General features: G+C 32.2%; 1 protein-coding gene across 4 annotated transcripts in view; it reads left to right on the top strand.

Annotated features, from left to right (window-relative positions):
• Positions 1 to 15,854, top strand: part of LOC111639987 (dystrobrevin beta-like) — a 71,067-nt gene that overhangs the window by 8,400 nt on the left and 46,813 nt on the right. The window contains exon 1 of one of the 4 annotated variants that reach the window (XM_023385981.1): positions 6,735 to 7,084. The exons of the other annotated variants lie outside the window; for them this stretch is intronic. The gene's annotated coding sequence lies outside the window, so the exon portion shown is untranslated. Of the gene's footprint in view, positions 1 to 6,734; positions 7,085 to 15,854 lie in introns of those variants that run through there. 4 annotated transcript variants of the gene reach the window in all.

The raw sequence follows: 15,854 nt of genomic DNA, 5'->3' as shown, positions 1-15,854 counted from the left end.
GACTTGGCCCAGGTTTTGTTGACAAAACTGCGTCAAACAGCTGGTTAGATCGGGGATGCCTCTTTGGGGAGACGGAAGGATTCATGATTGCCATACAGGATCAGGTCATAAATACTAAAAAACTACAGAAAACACATACTCAAAGATACAACACTCGCAAATGACACATGCAGAAAATGTCATATCATGGCAGAAACTATACAACACATCACTTGTGGGTGCAAGCTCTTGGCACAGACAGATTATTTACGTAGACACAATCAAGTAGCAAATATAATACATTAAGAGCTTGCAAAGAAACACAAATTGGCAGACATCCACGAACCATACTACAAGTATATTCCACAGACAGTATTGGAAAACAACACACACAAACTGTACTACGACAGAACCATAATTACAGATAATACAATTTACCACAACAGACCAGACATCACACTCATTGACAAACACAACAAAATCACATACATTATAGACATAGCCATTCCAAACACTCACAATGTACAAAACACATGCACTGAAAAAATTAGCAAGTACACGGAACTTGCCCAGGAAATAAGGCATCTGTGGAGGATGGATAGAGTAGTTATCGTACCTGTCGTTCGCTCCTGTACAGGTGTGATACCACACACACTACACAAAAGCCTGGGAACATTAGAATTGAGTAGAAGTACATACATCACACTACAGAAGGCCACTGTATTGAATACATGCCACATTGTTAGGAAATTCCTGAATACAGACACTGACACACTTATTTAATTTTAGTTTTGTTTTGGTTGCTATGCCTTGACTCTGGTCCGGCATAGTACATAGCCAGCGGTGTGAACCGAGTAAAACCCACTTAACTCACAAAACCCAACATAATAATAATAACTCTCCCTTGGTCACCACCTGGTTGTGGTGGGAGAGCCCAGTAATTTTACTGAACCATAGAGCAATGCAGACTGGAGCATAAGGTAGGTAGACCCATGCCAGTAAGGTTTACATTTGTCAACGTGGACATTAATTATTAACAGGACAATTATACTGGTATTAAGATTTTTACACAATAATTGAGGAAAAGTTTTCCTCAATCTTGCTCATCTACATCTCCTAGTTCTGCTGTATCGATTAGGTTGAGTTTGGTCAACCTAACGATACAGCAATAGGCTCTTCTCATTGAGAATTTTTGGATACCTTCAACCATTACTTCTTTTACACTTCATTCGTGCATTGCGAAGTTGATATTTCCTATGACATTCGTGAATCCAAGCAAAGTATGATATTTGTTTGGTGCATTTTTTCCAAAAATGCACCAAACAAACATATAAGAAAGTGGACCTTTTTTCCACCTTTTGCTGATTGGTTTGTGTTTGCAAATAATCATATTATATACAAATCAATGAAATAAAATAGATTCACGATAAACCTTTGAGTGACCAGTAAAATATTTATTTGATAAAACAAACGTTTTTGACTGTATTCTTTGGCCTTCTTCAGGTTAAACGTTCCGAGATTTGAAAAGCCGTTGTGCTTTAAGATTTAAAAGTTTTGGAACATGCTCAACTCATTATGCACGTGCGTATCAAGCATTGCATAAACAAAAATATATTTAAACAATATTATTTGACACACGTGAAATAGTGGAAAACACCCTAAATTGAGTTGTGGGGTCCTTCTCCTTCAAAAACAAACTTCTAAGCTGTAGAAATATAAATCGCATCATTATAGTTCATGCAGTTATTGCGTAACCCCGATTTATATATTTCCAGAGTTTTCTAGCGTTCGTATGTGTTCCCTTCTGTGTGAAAGTTTAATGATTATGCAAGTTGGCACTTATGTTTGGGGTCGAAGCATAAGTAGATAGGGCAGTGGTGCATCTGTTATGATCAATGTCATATTTATGTTCGCTTATACGTTTATCTAGAGAGCGTATCGAGGAGCCAATATATACCAGGTCCCTTTGAAATCTATGGTCCCTTAGTGGGACAGAATATACTCCTGGAGCCAATCTTTTGTCTATGTCGTCTTTGCAGTTGCGCAGAATGTCATAAATGGTACTACGCCTCCTACATGCAATTCTCTTGTTTGTACATGCAGCAATTTCTCTGTAAATCAGATCAAGGTGGTGGTTATATTCAAACACAGCCAAAGACTGAAAATTGTTGGAGTTCGTGCGTGAGCTATCGTTGTCATTATTATATACTTGCTATGAATAGGCAAACGCAAGGTTCTGAATTAATCGTGGCCCATATCCGTGTCGCGTGGCTATGTTCTGGATGCGTTGTAATTCTGTTAACGTATCGTTGAATTTTGAGTGGTGTGTCTTTGCAGTTGCGCATAATGTCATAAATGGTACTACGCCTCCTATATGCAATTCTCTTGTTTGTACATGTAGCAATTTCATTGAGATATATCTTCATTGAGACCGATCCTTGACAAGGCACGATACCCCACTAGATTGTTATACACGGCTATACACAAGCATATAGCTCATGGCTTAAACAATTATCCATGGACGGTTAGGAACTCAGTAGAGTTATTGGAGGCTTTGAGACCGCTTAGCATTAATGATTGAACATACATCACTGTGCTTGATTTTGTTTCATTATACCCTTCTATAAAAATCCAGCCATACTTTTGCACAATTAGGGACCTCTTACTAACTTCATATGGGGCGTACCGTAAACAAGTATTAGATCTTGTCCACCTGTTATGCTACACGTTATTTTTTCGGTTCAACAACAAAATGTACCTCCAGAAGTGCGGTGTCGCTATGGGCAACCCACTTTCGGGGGATTTGTGTGAGTTAGTTGTTAGACAACTAGAACAAAGAATAGTACCTATGTATATTTCTAACATACTTGTTTATAAAAGATACGTTGATGACATCTTTATTATTTAGAATGCTAAGTCCGATATAAATAACTTCATTGACGCGATGAATAATAACCCGTATGGCCTCTGCATCAAATTGGACCAAATAAGCAATTCAAATGCTACCTTCCTTGATATCAATATACAATTAGATGGCGACAGGATATCTACCAAGGTCCATTACAAGCCATGCTACACGCCTCTATTCATCCCAACCAATTCTGATGGCCCCCTTTTTGTACAAGGTAGTGGCATTCCTGGCCCTAACGAAAAGAGCGTTTACACACCACTCAAAATTCAATGATACATTGGCAGAATTACAACACATCCAGAACATAGCCACGCGACACGGATATGGGCCATGATTAATTCAGAACCTTGCGTTTGCCTATTCATCGCAAGTATATAATAATGACAACGATAGCTCACGCACGAACTCCAACAATTTTCAGTCTTTGGCTGTGTTTGAATATAACCACCACCTTGATCTGATTTACAGAGAAATTGCTGCATGTACAAACAAGAGAATTGCATGTAGGAGGCGTAGTACCATTTATGACATTCTGCGCAACTGCAAAGACGACATAGACAAAAGATTGGCTCCAGGAGTATATTCTGTCCCACTAAGGGACCATAGATTTCAAAGGGACCTGGTATATATTGGCTCCTCGATACGCTCTCTAGATAAACGTATAAGCGAACACAAATATGACATTGATCATAACAGATGCACCACTGCCCTATCTACTTATGCTTCGACCCCAAACATAAGTGCCGACTTGCATAATCATTAAACTTTCACACAGAAGGGAACACATACGAAGGCTAGAAACTCTGGAAATATATAAATCGGGGTTATGCAATAACTGCATGAACTATAATGATGCGATTTATATTTCTACAGCTTAGAAGTTTGTTTTTGAAGGAGAAGGACCCCACAACTCAATTTAGGGTGTTTTCCACTATTTCACGTGTGTCAAATAATATTGTTTAAATATATTTTTGTTTATGCAATGCTTGATATGCATGTGCATAATGAGTTGAGTATGTTCCAAAACTTTTAAATCTTAAAGCACAACGGCTTTTCGAATCTCGGAATGTTTAACCTGAAGAAGGCCAAAGAATACAGTCAAAAACGTTTGTTTTTTCAAATAAATATTTTACTGGTCACTCAAAGGTTTATCGTGAATCTATTTTATATATATTTTACCAGTACCAGGTGAGGAGGAACCTTTACACAAGGAATCAATGAAATTTTGCGATAATTTAAATCACCGTAAATTTTGAGCTTTTTTTAGGCTTTGAGCAGACCGCATTATATCAAATCAGCATTAAGCGGGGTCTTACTATATTTTTGGTATTCATTCAAAATAGAACTAATGGTTTTTTTAAAAACTGTTTAAATTAAACATTACTTTTGATACTCTGTCAAAACCAGACATAAATTAAGTTTGGCTAGGTTAAACTGTGTGTATGGTGTGTTTGTATAAAAGAAACTCAGAATTGCTGATTTGTTCAATTTATTTAACTTTTTCATGCTCTTAATCTTTTTAGTACCAAGGTGACTAAACCATGTACTGTACAGTAGAATCTTGTTTTAACAGATTGCAGGACAACAGGTTTCTTGGAATAGTGGATTTTTTCCCAGGTCTTGCCAAATCAATATAATTTTATCTCCTTTTAGCAGATCTATAACTTGGAATAACAGATTTTTTCTAGTCCAGTCTATTGTAAACTTTGCATTTTTTCAATGTTTAGTTAATATTTGAGTGTTTCTGACTGATATACAGACAATTCAAGAACTGTTCAAAGAGAGTCAGCAGGCTGATAAGGTTGAGAAAGAGCCACCTAGTGAACATTCTGACACTGGTGCAAGTATAGTGCCAAAATTTAGTGAGGCCATCAAATTCACTCACTTCATTAGTGAGTGAATTTTTGTCTTTCCAAATAAATAAATAAACAAACAGAATGTACATGAATATCAAGCAGTTGTTGTATTCAATTGTTTGAAAAGTTACATCAAAACAGAAGAAAATGGCCAAGTCTTTTAACAAATCAAAGTCAAGTGTAGTGCTAATGAGCATATGTAATTTACCTCTTTTTATGCTCACAGTATATACAGGTTCTGTCAGCTTTGTCATATACACATACAGCGTAATACTGTATATGCTCTTGTAGCATATTGTGTTGCTATAGAATAAAGAATTGAGATCTCAAAAGACTGAATAATTTCAAGTAATGGTACTTTTTACATGTAGGAGATTTAAAAATAATTGAAATTTTTTGAAAACAGATATTTTCCTTGATGTGCAGGAAATCCGTTGTTCATGATATAATGGAATTTTGGAATAATGGATAATTTTCAGTGGCCTGAATGATCTGTTAAAATGAGATTCTACTGTATTCTAAAAATTCATGTTTAATTCTAGTTCAGGCAGCTCTTTTCACAAATTTTTTATCATAACCAATTTCTCAATGTCTAATATCCCATTAAGGATCTGATCAAAAGAGGACTTTTAATGTATGTATAATAAGAATGTTAAAAGATCCTGTTAGTACCAAGTACTTAAATAATTAAAAAATAAAAAATAACAGACTTTTGAAAGTTTACTATATAAATTCATTAGGAAAAGAAAGAGTAAATACATTAATAAATATTAAGATTTTATTTATTGTAATTTTAACATCAGTTTTCTAGTAAGAATATNCACAAATCGATAATATAACGTTGTGTCAAAATTTCAAAGAAATCGGTAGGAACAAATGAACATTACATTTTTATTTATATAGATAGATAGATAGATGATGATCTGCTTTAGTTTATCCTTACAGAAAAGCATAATGCCTCACAGAAAAGAAAACTTAGGTCGTCGTGCTCGTGGAGTTAGCGCCATCTGTTGGACATAAAAGCCTTAATCCTAGATGATAACTTTTAATTTATATGAATGTTTAATGGAATAATATACAGTCTATGTCACCCTGAATTTTTCGAAAAATCCCTTCTTAGTGTACATTCTCTTAACATACCCTATTAAAATGCAAAAAAACCATATCTAAAATAGTATAATAAAAGCCAAGTTCTTCATGGTAGGCCTTAATCCTGTCCCTCTCCTCCCAGTGGGGAGAATTTCGACACGTATATTATATAAAAACGTGCGTATTCGAATGCAACGTTGTGTCAAAATTTCAAAGAAATCGGTAGGAACAAATGAACATTACATTTTTATTTATATAGATAGATAGATAGATGATGATCTGCTTTAGTTTATCCTTACAGAAAAGCATAATGCCTCACAGAAAAGAAAACTTAGGTCGTCGTGCTCGTGGAGTTAGCGCCATCTGTTGGACATAAAAGCCTTAATCCTAGATGATAACTTTTAATTTATATGAATGTTTAATGGAATAATATACAGTCTATGTCACCCTGAAGTTCCATTCTAAATATTGGTAAAAGAATTTTTGAAATCGGATGAGTAGTTTCGGAGATTCCTACATTCAAACTTACAAACTTTACCTCTTTATAATATTAGTATAGATTTACTTGTAAACTAAGATGATAAATTAAAATATATTTTTAAAACCATTACTATTTTTTTAACATAGTTTAAGGACATTCAATATATTACTGTAAATATAAAATTTTACAGATTTCTAGGAAAAGAAGCATTTTAAAAGTTGGCCATAAAAAAGAATAATCATGATTAAAATAAATGTATTTTATTACTTAAATGGTAGATTAAGTAACAATGTTCTTTCAGAATTCCTTTTGCTTTTTTGAACATAATAGCATATTTATATGTGAATGCTATTCTTTTTTATTCAAAGTAACTTGATTCTTAATAATGTAAAGCTTCAGGGACAAATTATTTCTTTTCACTTCAGACATAAATCTTAATACTTTACACTGTTTGGCAACTGTCCAATGTGTCATTATTTGCTATACTTATCCACTGATGAAATAATTGCTGAAGAAATCTAGGAGTAATTTCTAGCAATTTATCAATTTTATGCATTGTTTATCTCATAATGAGTGATGTGATTGAAGTGAATTGTCTGACAGTTGAGAATTTAAGTAATATGATAGACAATCTGAATGATATAAATGAGTCTATAAAGAAAATAACTGGCATACATTATTAACTATTTTGTTAATCTATTTCACTATTGATTTACAAAGGATACATTCACACAAGTTCAAGTTTATTCTTGAAGTTTTTCCCAAAAGGTAATTTAATTGTGTAAATTCTAGTAGTAGTAATGAATTGTTTTTATCAATATATTTATTATGCATTTTTAACTTACAAATGTAAAAATTTTCATAAATTATTATAGAAAATTGCTAGAAATTCCATAGCATCAGCTAAAACAATGGAAAAAAGTTTCAATTACATTTATATATTCTTATTCTTTATATTTATTGTTTTTATTGATAATACATGTTTTTTATAGGAAAATATTTATTGTTATTTTAAAAGCTTTTTAATAATTCTTATTAATTCTAATACTATAACCTAGATAAACACCATGAATATATATAATACCAAATGAATAGCTCTATTCTATATCAGGCATCTTAAGGCTAATTAATTAGCCTTAAGATGCCTGAATTTGTCTAGAGATAGGCAATTAAGCCACAATCTTGCATTAAATTTAATACAAGATGGTGAGAGATTTCTCCTATTGATCACACTTTGACAGAAAATTTTTCAGTGTGTAAAAATAAGAAAATTGCTTTACTTGATTTTGTATTTGATCAAAGCAAAAACTTCAGAAAACATATCAATGTTTTCTGTTTCTGTTTATATTTGTGTGTGTTTGTAGCCTTGTTTTATGTGTGTGTGTGTGTGTGTGTTTGTAGTCTAAGTCCATTCCAATTTAAAATCACCAGAAAAATTGTTGTGATTTGCTTATGTATGGACAAATTTAAAAAGAACATACCACCAAAAATGCAGAAAGAGCTTGGGGGTATAAAATTTGAGCATACTCTGTCTAAAAGTTCAAATTTAAGTAAGTAAATCATTCAAGATGGTATCTAAAACTTTATATTTTCAATGAAAAAAACACAAAGAAATTTCACTTAGAACAGGTATGCTTTTTTTCAGTTTAAAATATATTCTTAAATGTGTATTTTATTTCATGCGCTCTTTTATTTTTGTTTTGTTATCATTTCAACTTTTACAAATATAGCAAATACTGGGTCTAGCCTGAAATCTGGTAAAAAAAGAAGAAGGAAAAAAAACTTACATTTTGAAGTATTGACCATTTTTTTATTTCAGCCTGCTTAAGACAGAAAACTTGTTTAAACCAGAATGTTTACATAGTCCTGTGCAATTCTTGTTTTTACAGGTTTTCCTTTATATTAAAATTTTATTTTAAACTTAGAATATCAAGATTTTTTTACATTTAGATATTTTTATAATTTATTTAGATTCATCTTTGGGTTCTCTCTCTCTCAGTATATTTATTGAAATATATTTTTATTTTGATCATGTTCTAATCATTGTGGAATTAAGTGATTTTCTGATCCTTTTCATTAAATAGGATTCCTCAGAGGTCTGTTGTAAGTCTACAGTTGTGTTAATTCTATGCTTAAATTGAGTAATCGATTTAATCATCATGTATTTACTATTTATACAGAAGATACAAAAATACTAATTGTTTTAATGAAGAACTGCAATCTAATCTGTAGTAATAAAATGGCTTCTTAAACATTTTTATGAATTAAAATTAATTAAAAGAAGTATTATATGTGCTAATGATTATGAAAGTGGCCTAAGTCATATATTTATCATTTTGAGATATGTAAGATTTTGCATTTGGATGTATAAAAATATATTTTGTAACTATATAACAAAATATTTCATCAAATATTTGCTCTTTTATAATGTAAATATTTTCTGTGATTATATATATACAATTTTATTTGTAGGTTATAAGTAAATATCTTTTTTCAGATGTCAAGTGACTTATACAATTAATTTTGAAAATAGTCATTTTACATCTGAAAAACGTATATACTTATAATCAAGGTTGTGGAGTCGGAGTTGGAGTCGGAGTCGTGGAGTTTTGGTGTTTTAGCCGGAGTCGGAGTCGTCAAAAAATCTGCTGACTCTGACTCCTTTTTACTTACCAACTTGTTATGTATGTAAAATGGAAAAGTATTGGAATCGTGTCAAATTTGACCCTCCAAGTTTTTTTTGCAAATCTACATGTTTGGAGACCTCCTGAACCCCTCAAAAAAGTCAGTAAAGGGGAAAAATTCACGCGTGTGTGTGTTGGCATCTAATTTGTTTAATTTCTTTATTTTCTGTTCTGAGATATTAAACAATATCTCAGAATGGGTAAAGTTTAAGAAACGAAATGTGGCACTGTAGCTTGCGTGTAAAGGGGCATTAATACTATTAAATTTTGGTTCTTAATTAATGAAAGGTTGACAGAGTGAAGACATAAAAGTGGTTATGTGTCATATCTCTTAATGAATATTTTACTTGTTATTAGCGTTCAAAATTAAAAAAAAAAAATAATAAAACTCGTCTCTACCCTCAAAGTAAGCTTTTTAGCCATTTTATAATAGTACAGTAAAACCCGTTAAGACGTTCTCGCCTAAGATGTTAGAATGTATATGGGGACACAATTTAGTTCAACCACTTTAATGCTTAATAACTAACTCCTGTGTTAAACCATCTGACTCCAATTCTGACCACTCTGATCACAGAAATTATTAGGCTTCAAACAGAATGAACAAAATCATGCCCCCCCCACCAGTAGCATAGCGAAGGGGGGGCAGCAAAATTTCACAATAAATTATAATAATATCTTGTAAGAATTTGAACCATTTTATTTCATATTTTCGTCCAGCTATGATTCAGATCAATTGAAATGAGCATGGAATAGTGTTACCATTCGACTCGCCGTCCAGGAATATCATGCGCAACCTGTTGACCTTTTTTTTTTTCTTTATTTTTTTGCTTGTATGATTCATTTGTAATCACATACACCTCCAAAATCCAATAGAGCTAAGTCACTTGCGTTACTCCTATCCAAGTCTCCCTAGTCGCTAATTGTAACTGATTTAGAATCGGCATGCACTGCACATTATTCTTCGTATTGCAAAATGACATTGTGCGTGCGTCAGGAACTTCTGTTCGAACAAACCTCACCTGCCGTCCGGGTCAGTGATTTTGAAAAGGTGGCAACACTAGCATGGAATTTTTCATTACTTATTCTGTGATGAAACTGAATTTTAGTCTTTTGAATTGAGATACCTAAATAAGGGGGCGGCGAAATTTTCCTCCGTCCAGGGCAGGTAACACCCATGCTATGCCAGTGCCCCCCACACAGTCTAACATCCACACATATAGAAAAAACCTTGAATCTTTTGCATATTTCGAAATTTTACGGTGTCCTGAGTTCAAAAATGTAAAAATTTGGGGGGGTCCTTTTTTGACCAAGCGCTACACTTTTCCTCTGTTATATATAACAGCCGGAAAACTAAAAATTATCGAATACATATTTATATATTACTTAGAGAAGTCTTTTAGCTTTGGAATAAAAAGTTTCTACGCTCTATTATTATTAGAACTCTATTTATTGAATCTTTTATTCTGCAGTCACGTGATGACATCAGAATTTCAGGGTCTTTTTAGGTAACAAATCCGCCCCTGGTCGGAGTCGGATGGTAAGGAAGAGTTGGAGTTGGAGTCAGTAGATTTTTACGCGACTCCACAGCCCTGCTTATAATCTACAAATAAAATTGTATATAATCACAGAAAATATTTACATTATAACAGCAAATATTTGATGACATATTTTGTTATATAAAGATGCCACACATTCCAACAATTTATCAGGAATAAAATATTCCTGATAAATTGGTTTGGCATCTTTATATTTTTCCTTTGTTACTGATCTGATGGTAGCATATAATGAAAGTAATTGAATATTTTGATATATTTTTGGCCTTCCTCTTTTGGATGAAAGATTTAAAACATGGAATTCAGCATCATAATGCAAGGATGTCTTACAGAACATTTTATATTCAGCAGTTTTTAGAAATCACATCGACTGTATTTGTAACCAGCAGACAGATTTTTCCCTCGATATTCTGTATTCTTGTTTTTGATTCTATCTAATGACGTAACAGAGAACTAATTGAATATTTTTCTTCACAAATCACAAATTTATGAGAAAGTGAATGACTCAGGCCATTTTCAATATAAACAAGAATTGAAGTTTAATGACCCAAGTAAAATGTTCTCAAAGAAAATATGCCAGTAAAGGCAAGTGGAGCACCAGGAGTATATTCCATCCCTCTGGAAGATCAACAATTTCAACATAAACTTAATATGTGGGAGCTACAGTGAGGAGCTTGAAAGCAAGTCTTAAGGAACATAAATCTTTATATATATTAAAAAGAAAATGTTTTGTCCCCATCAAAACTGAAACCAATACTTTACAAAGAAGTAAGTCATATTAGGTTGCAGGTGGGGTCTACAATTTGTTCCTCAAAAGGACCTGCCGTTAACTTTCTCTGTGGACCCAGCATGAATTTGTAGAAAGGGCTAACAAAGGGAAAGGAAGGAATTTGTGTGGGGATAGGAGACACAGAAAGACTTCACTTTTGACTTGGAGTTAAAGAGAGAGCTATTCATTTGTTCCAGTAGCAACTATTCTTTAATTAAGTTTGATTTTTGAATAATAACCTTTGATTATATACAGAATACAGATATACAGATTTAGTTTTAGTTTTCTATTATTTTGAATAATTTTTATCTGTATACATAGTAAAATGCAATATCAGGACTCTAGCTATTGCAGGTGTTGCATTTTACTTGGCCAGCAGTGTATATTAAAAGCAAAATTTTTGGCCACAGCCACACATAAATAATGTACATTTAAAAATTAATTTGAATTATGTTTTGAAGATTTCAAAACAACTTTTAAATGGTTTTTAAAAATGTTTTAGTTTTTAATTTATTTGATTTTAATTAGTTTTGATTTTATTTTAAATTTGGTTTTGATTTTGGTGTATAAGCCACAGTTTTAATTATTTTATTGGGTTGCAATTTGAAAAAAATCGTAGACCTATAATTCTTACTGTTGTCCATTCATCTGTCTTTCCTTAATCTCAAGAACGGAGTTTAATAGATGAAAGATGAGACCAGATATGGAAACCTTAGGGATAGGATGTCCTGATTATCTATATAGTGTGTGATCAGTTAAAGAACATAATTTGTTCCAAGACCGTGTTTATTACCCAAATTGTTCGTTAACTGATTATCAATTTATAGTAAGACCCTCTTAACGCTGGCTCGCTTAATGCTGATTTGATATAACATGGTCTACTTGAAGCCTTAAAAAAAGCTCAAAATTTACGCTGATTCAAATTATTACAGCATTTCATTGATTTGTATATAATACAATTATTTACGAACACAAACCAATTAGAAAAAGGTGACAAAAAGGTGTACTTTTTTAAATCTATGTTTGTTTGGTGCAATTTTGGAAAAAATATAAGATCATGGATGCCGTAGGCAATATCTGCTTCACTTGGCAAGAATTAACTGATAAATGCATGAACAGAGTGTGGAAGAAATTATGGCTGAAGGTATCCAAGAATTCTTAACAAGAAGAGCCTATTGCTGTATTATTAGGTTGACCAAACTCAACGTAATCAATACAGCAGGACTAGGAGATATAGACGAGCAAGATATTGAAGAGTTATTGCAGGTTTCTGGTGAGAGCCTTACCAATGACGATTTTTAAGAACTGGCAGAACAAGGAATTTATGTAGAACTGGAAAATAGTGATTCTGAAAACGAAGAACCCAAAAAATTTCTCTACAGATCTCCTTAGTAAAAGTTTGGTAACGATAACCGAAATTGTTGATCAAATTGTAGCAAATGATCTAGATTTTGAAAGAAGTGCAAAAGCAAAATGAGGCGTTTTGGATGCCATCTTCTGCTATCGACATTTACTTAAGAAAAGAAAAAAGCGAGAAATGAAACTTTACGACTTTATCACAAAAAGCAAGAATATCAGAAGAGCCTGGACCTTCCTCACAAAAAAATGAACTTTATATTTCTGTGCATATGCTTATGTGTTATTTAACATGTATTATTATACAAATTAATATAAAAATAAAATTAAAGTAAAATTTGTTTATTTTTGGTTGCGTGTTCCCCTATCCCTATTTATTCTATGTTAAAATGACTTCGTTTAATGCTGTTTGTTTAGTGTTTTGTTGTCTAGGAATGCATTTGCGTTAAGTGGGGTCTTACCGTACCATAGATTTTTATGGGAAGTTGATTAATTCATTCTGGAAACCCCAAAAAATATATGTTCTTACTATGTTTATATGTAATAATAAAAATATTTATGTACACAGTCTTGCATTGTGTATCAGTCATGTTTTCTTTTGCATTTATGGGATGTTAAAGAATCTGTCCAATGTCAATTGCTTTTCTCTCTTCTTCAGGAATTTCGGAAGTAATTAATAGCAATGTCATTGTAGAGATCCCAAGCCTATTAACCTCAACCTGGTTTGGATGCCATTCTAAGATGGTTGTTCTGACATCCTCCCATTTCTTCAAAAGATCTTTAATAGCAGGTGTTGGCATTGGTCCTCTTGTGTTTTCCTCTTTTTCAGAAGAAAACATATCTTGTTGAGTTTCTTGGAGTTCTTTCAGGTTCCATTATGAGTTCTTCAATGTTCTTTATTTCTCAGATGTGATTTTCATTATTCCTTTAGCTGCTTGAGTCTTCTTGATTATATCTTTCTTAGCTAAGATTGTGCCTACTGTTGATCTGTTCAAGCCATACTTCTTAGTCACATCAGATATCTTCTCTACCCCTCTCTCTACCTTGGTTATTATACTCTCATCTTTTGAAAATAAAAACCAATGCAAAACTTAACATGTGCCCACAAGTTTTTTAGTCTCACAAAGACTTAAAAAAATTTTTTTGTCAGAAAGGTGAACAAAAAAGCTGGAATTAGAAAGGAGAGTTTCAAAGTTTGGAAGAATATTATCCGATCAGTATCGGGCTGAGCATCAATGTCAATCTCTCCCAAGCTCCAAAAGGTTTTGAATTGTCACCTGGAGACAAGGGAAGACCAATTGGTATTCACTATTTTACATTGCTTCTTCTTGTGTTTGTTCTGTCAGGTATTCATTATCTGAACATGTATTTGTTGTCCGAACATAAAAATATTTTGCAAAAGTGTTTGTTGTTCGATTTGTTTGCAGTCTGAACTGTTTGTTAACTGATCACCCACTGTATATGAACTTCTGATGCAAACCAGAAGTCATATTATTTCAATTCAAAATTTTTCCCCACAAGGTCTTAGATAGATGAACACACAACTCTATTATTAAAGGAAAAGTATGAAATATAGGGGCAAACCACTACTAATTTGAGGTGAATAGCATATATTTTAAACTAAATAAATTAAAAATCACAGCCCAGCATTGTGATGTCATAATAAATAATTGCATTACTTCCTAACTTTAATATATATATATATATATATATATAGAGAGAGAGAGAGAGAGAGGCAGCTGATACTAATAATCTTGCAACAGTTTTCAAAATCTTAAAAAATGATAAAACACCATATGATCATAACTCTGTGTCTGGAATTTACTCCATTCCAATAAACAACCGACATTTTACAAAAAATAAAAAAACTTGTATACATAGGTGCAATCGGATATAATCTCTAACAATGAATTAAGGAGTACAAATACACAATTGATTATGAACACTGCATTACTGGCCTATTCTCATCATCATGACATATAAGTAAACTGGAAACAAACAAAAGTCATCAAGAGAATAATACAATACATACAGTATTATCATATATGATCAAAAAGATCTATTTCATTGTTTATATAAAATTTACACAGTACTAAAAACAGATTATAAATTGAAATAAAATGGTTTGATAATGTATGCCTATCTCAAACAATTATACTTAAAAATCAAATTAAATGTTTGGCTGGAGCCAGAGTTAGAAAATTCACCTGGAACAGATCTGAAGTAAGGAGCCATAATCAGACCTCTGTTAGCTCTGACTATGTACAGGAATATGCTCATTCTGAAATGATATTCATATATTCATTCTTTGGATATAGATGTTCAGCATATTATAGTGTTAAAACATAAACTTTAAATATGTTTTACAGAGAATATTTTCTGTATGTTAATTATAGTTTGATATGTCTGAGAATAATGCTAAAATTTATTATTATTATATGAGCCATTCACAGGTTAAATTGATTAACTCCATATGTAAATCCTTAATATAATCATTATTATTTTTACATTTATTTCATAAATAATTTTATACATCATTACATTAAACCTATCCTTTAATATAATAGTATATATATAGACACATTCTACAATGTTTATTCAAATTTAAAGTTTAAAAGGAATTTAAAAAATAATTTACATTATCAATTTTTATACTTTTTGTTATATGGAGTTATCGATTTGGCGAGTGGCTTCTATGTGATAAAAGAATCTATTTTTATCATTTACATAAAATTTACATGAAGTAACAGAAGCAGATTATAAATAAAAGTAACAAAATAAAATGGTTGAATAATGCATTTCTGTCTCAAACAATTGCATTTAAAAATTAAATGTTTGGCTGGAACTGGAACAGGAGCTAGCAAATTATCTGAAGTGGAGCTGGAACTTGAGTCATGATCAAGATTTCTGCATCAAGCCCTACTTGTAAAGACTTTTTAGTTTTCTGAACAAGTCAAAATCATAGGTAAATATGTTTTGTGAATAGGACAGATGTTTAAGGATCTCCCAACCCATTTCTGCATTGTTATATAACAAAGTTGGCTTTTCTTGTACAAATGCAGGTCATAAGTGATATTCAAGAAATTTTTTATGAGGTTGATTTCCATTGACAAATGCCATTTTAGCTCAGTAGCATGATCCTTGCACTCTATCTGAAAACAGCTTTGTTGACAGTA

Source organism: Centruroides sculpturatus, unplaced genomic scaffold, assembly GCF_000671375.1.
Source record: "Centruroides sculpturatus isolate CEXI.00-Female unplaced genomic scaffold, Cexi_2.0 scaffold926, whole genome shotgun sequence".
Taxonomy (NCBI): Eukaryota; Metazoa; Arthropoda; class Arachnida; order Scorpiones; family Buthidae; genus Centruroides; species Centruroides sculpturatus.
The sequence above is the reverse complement of the archived record's forward strand: the minus strand, read 5'-3'. Positions and strand labels throughout refer to the sequence as shown.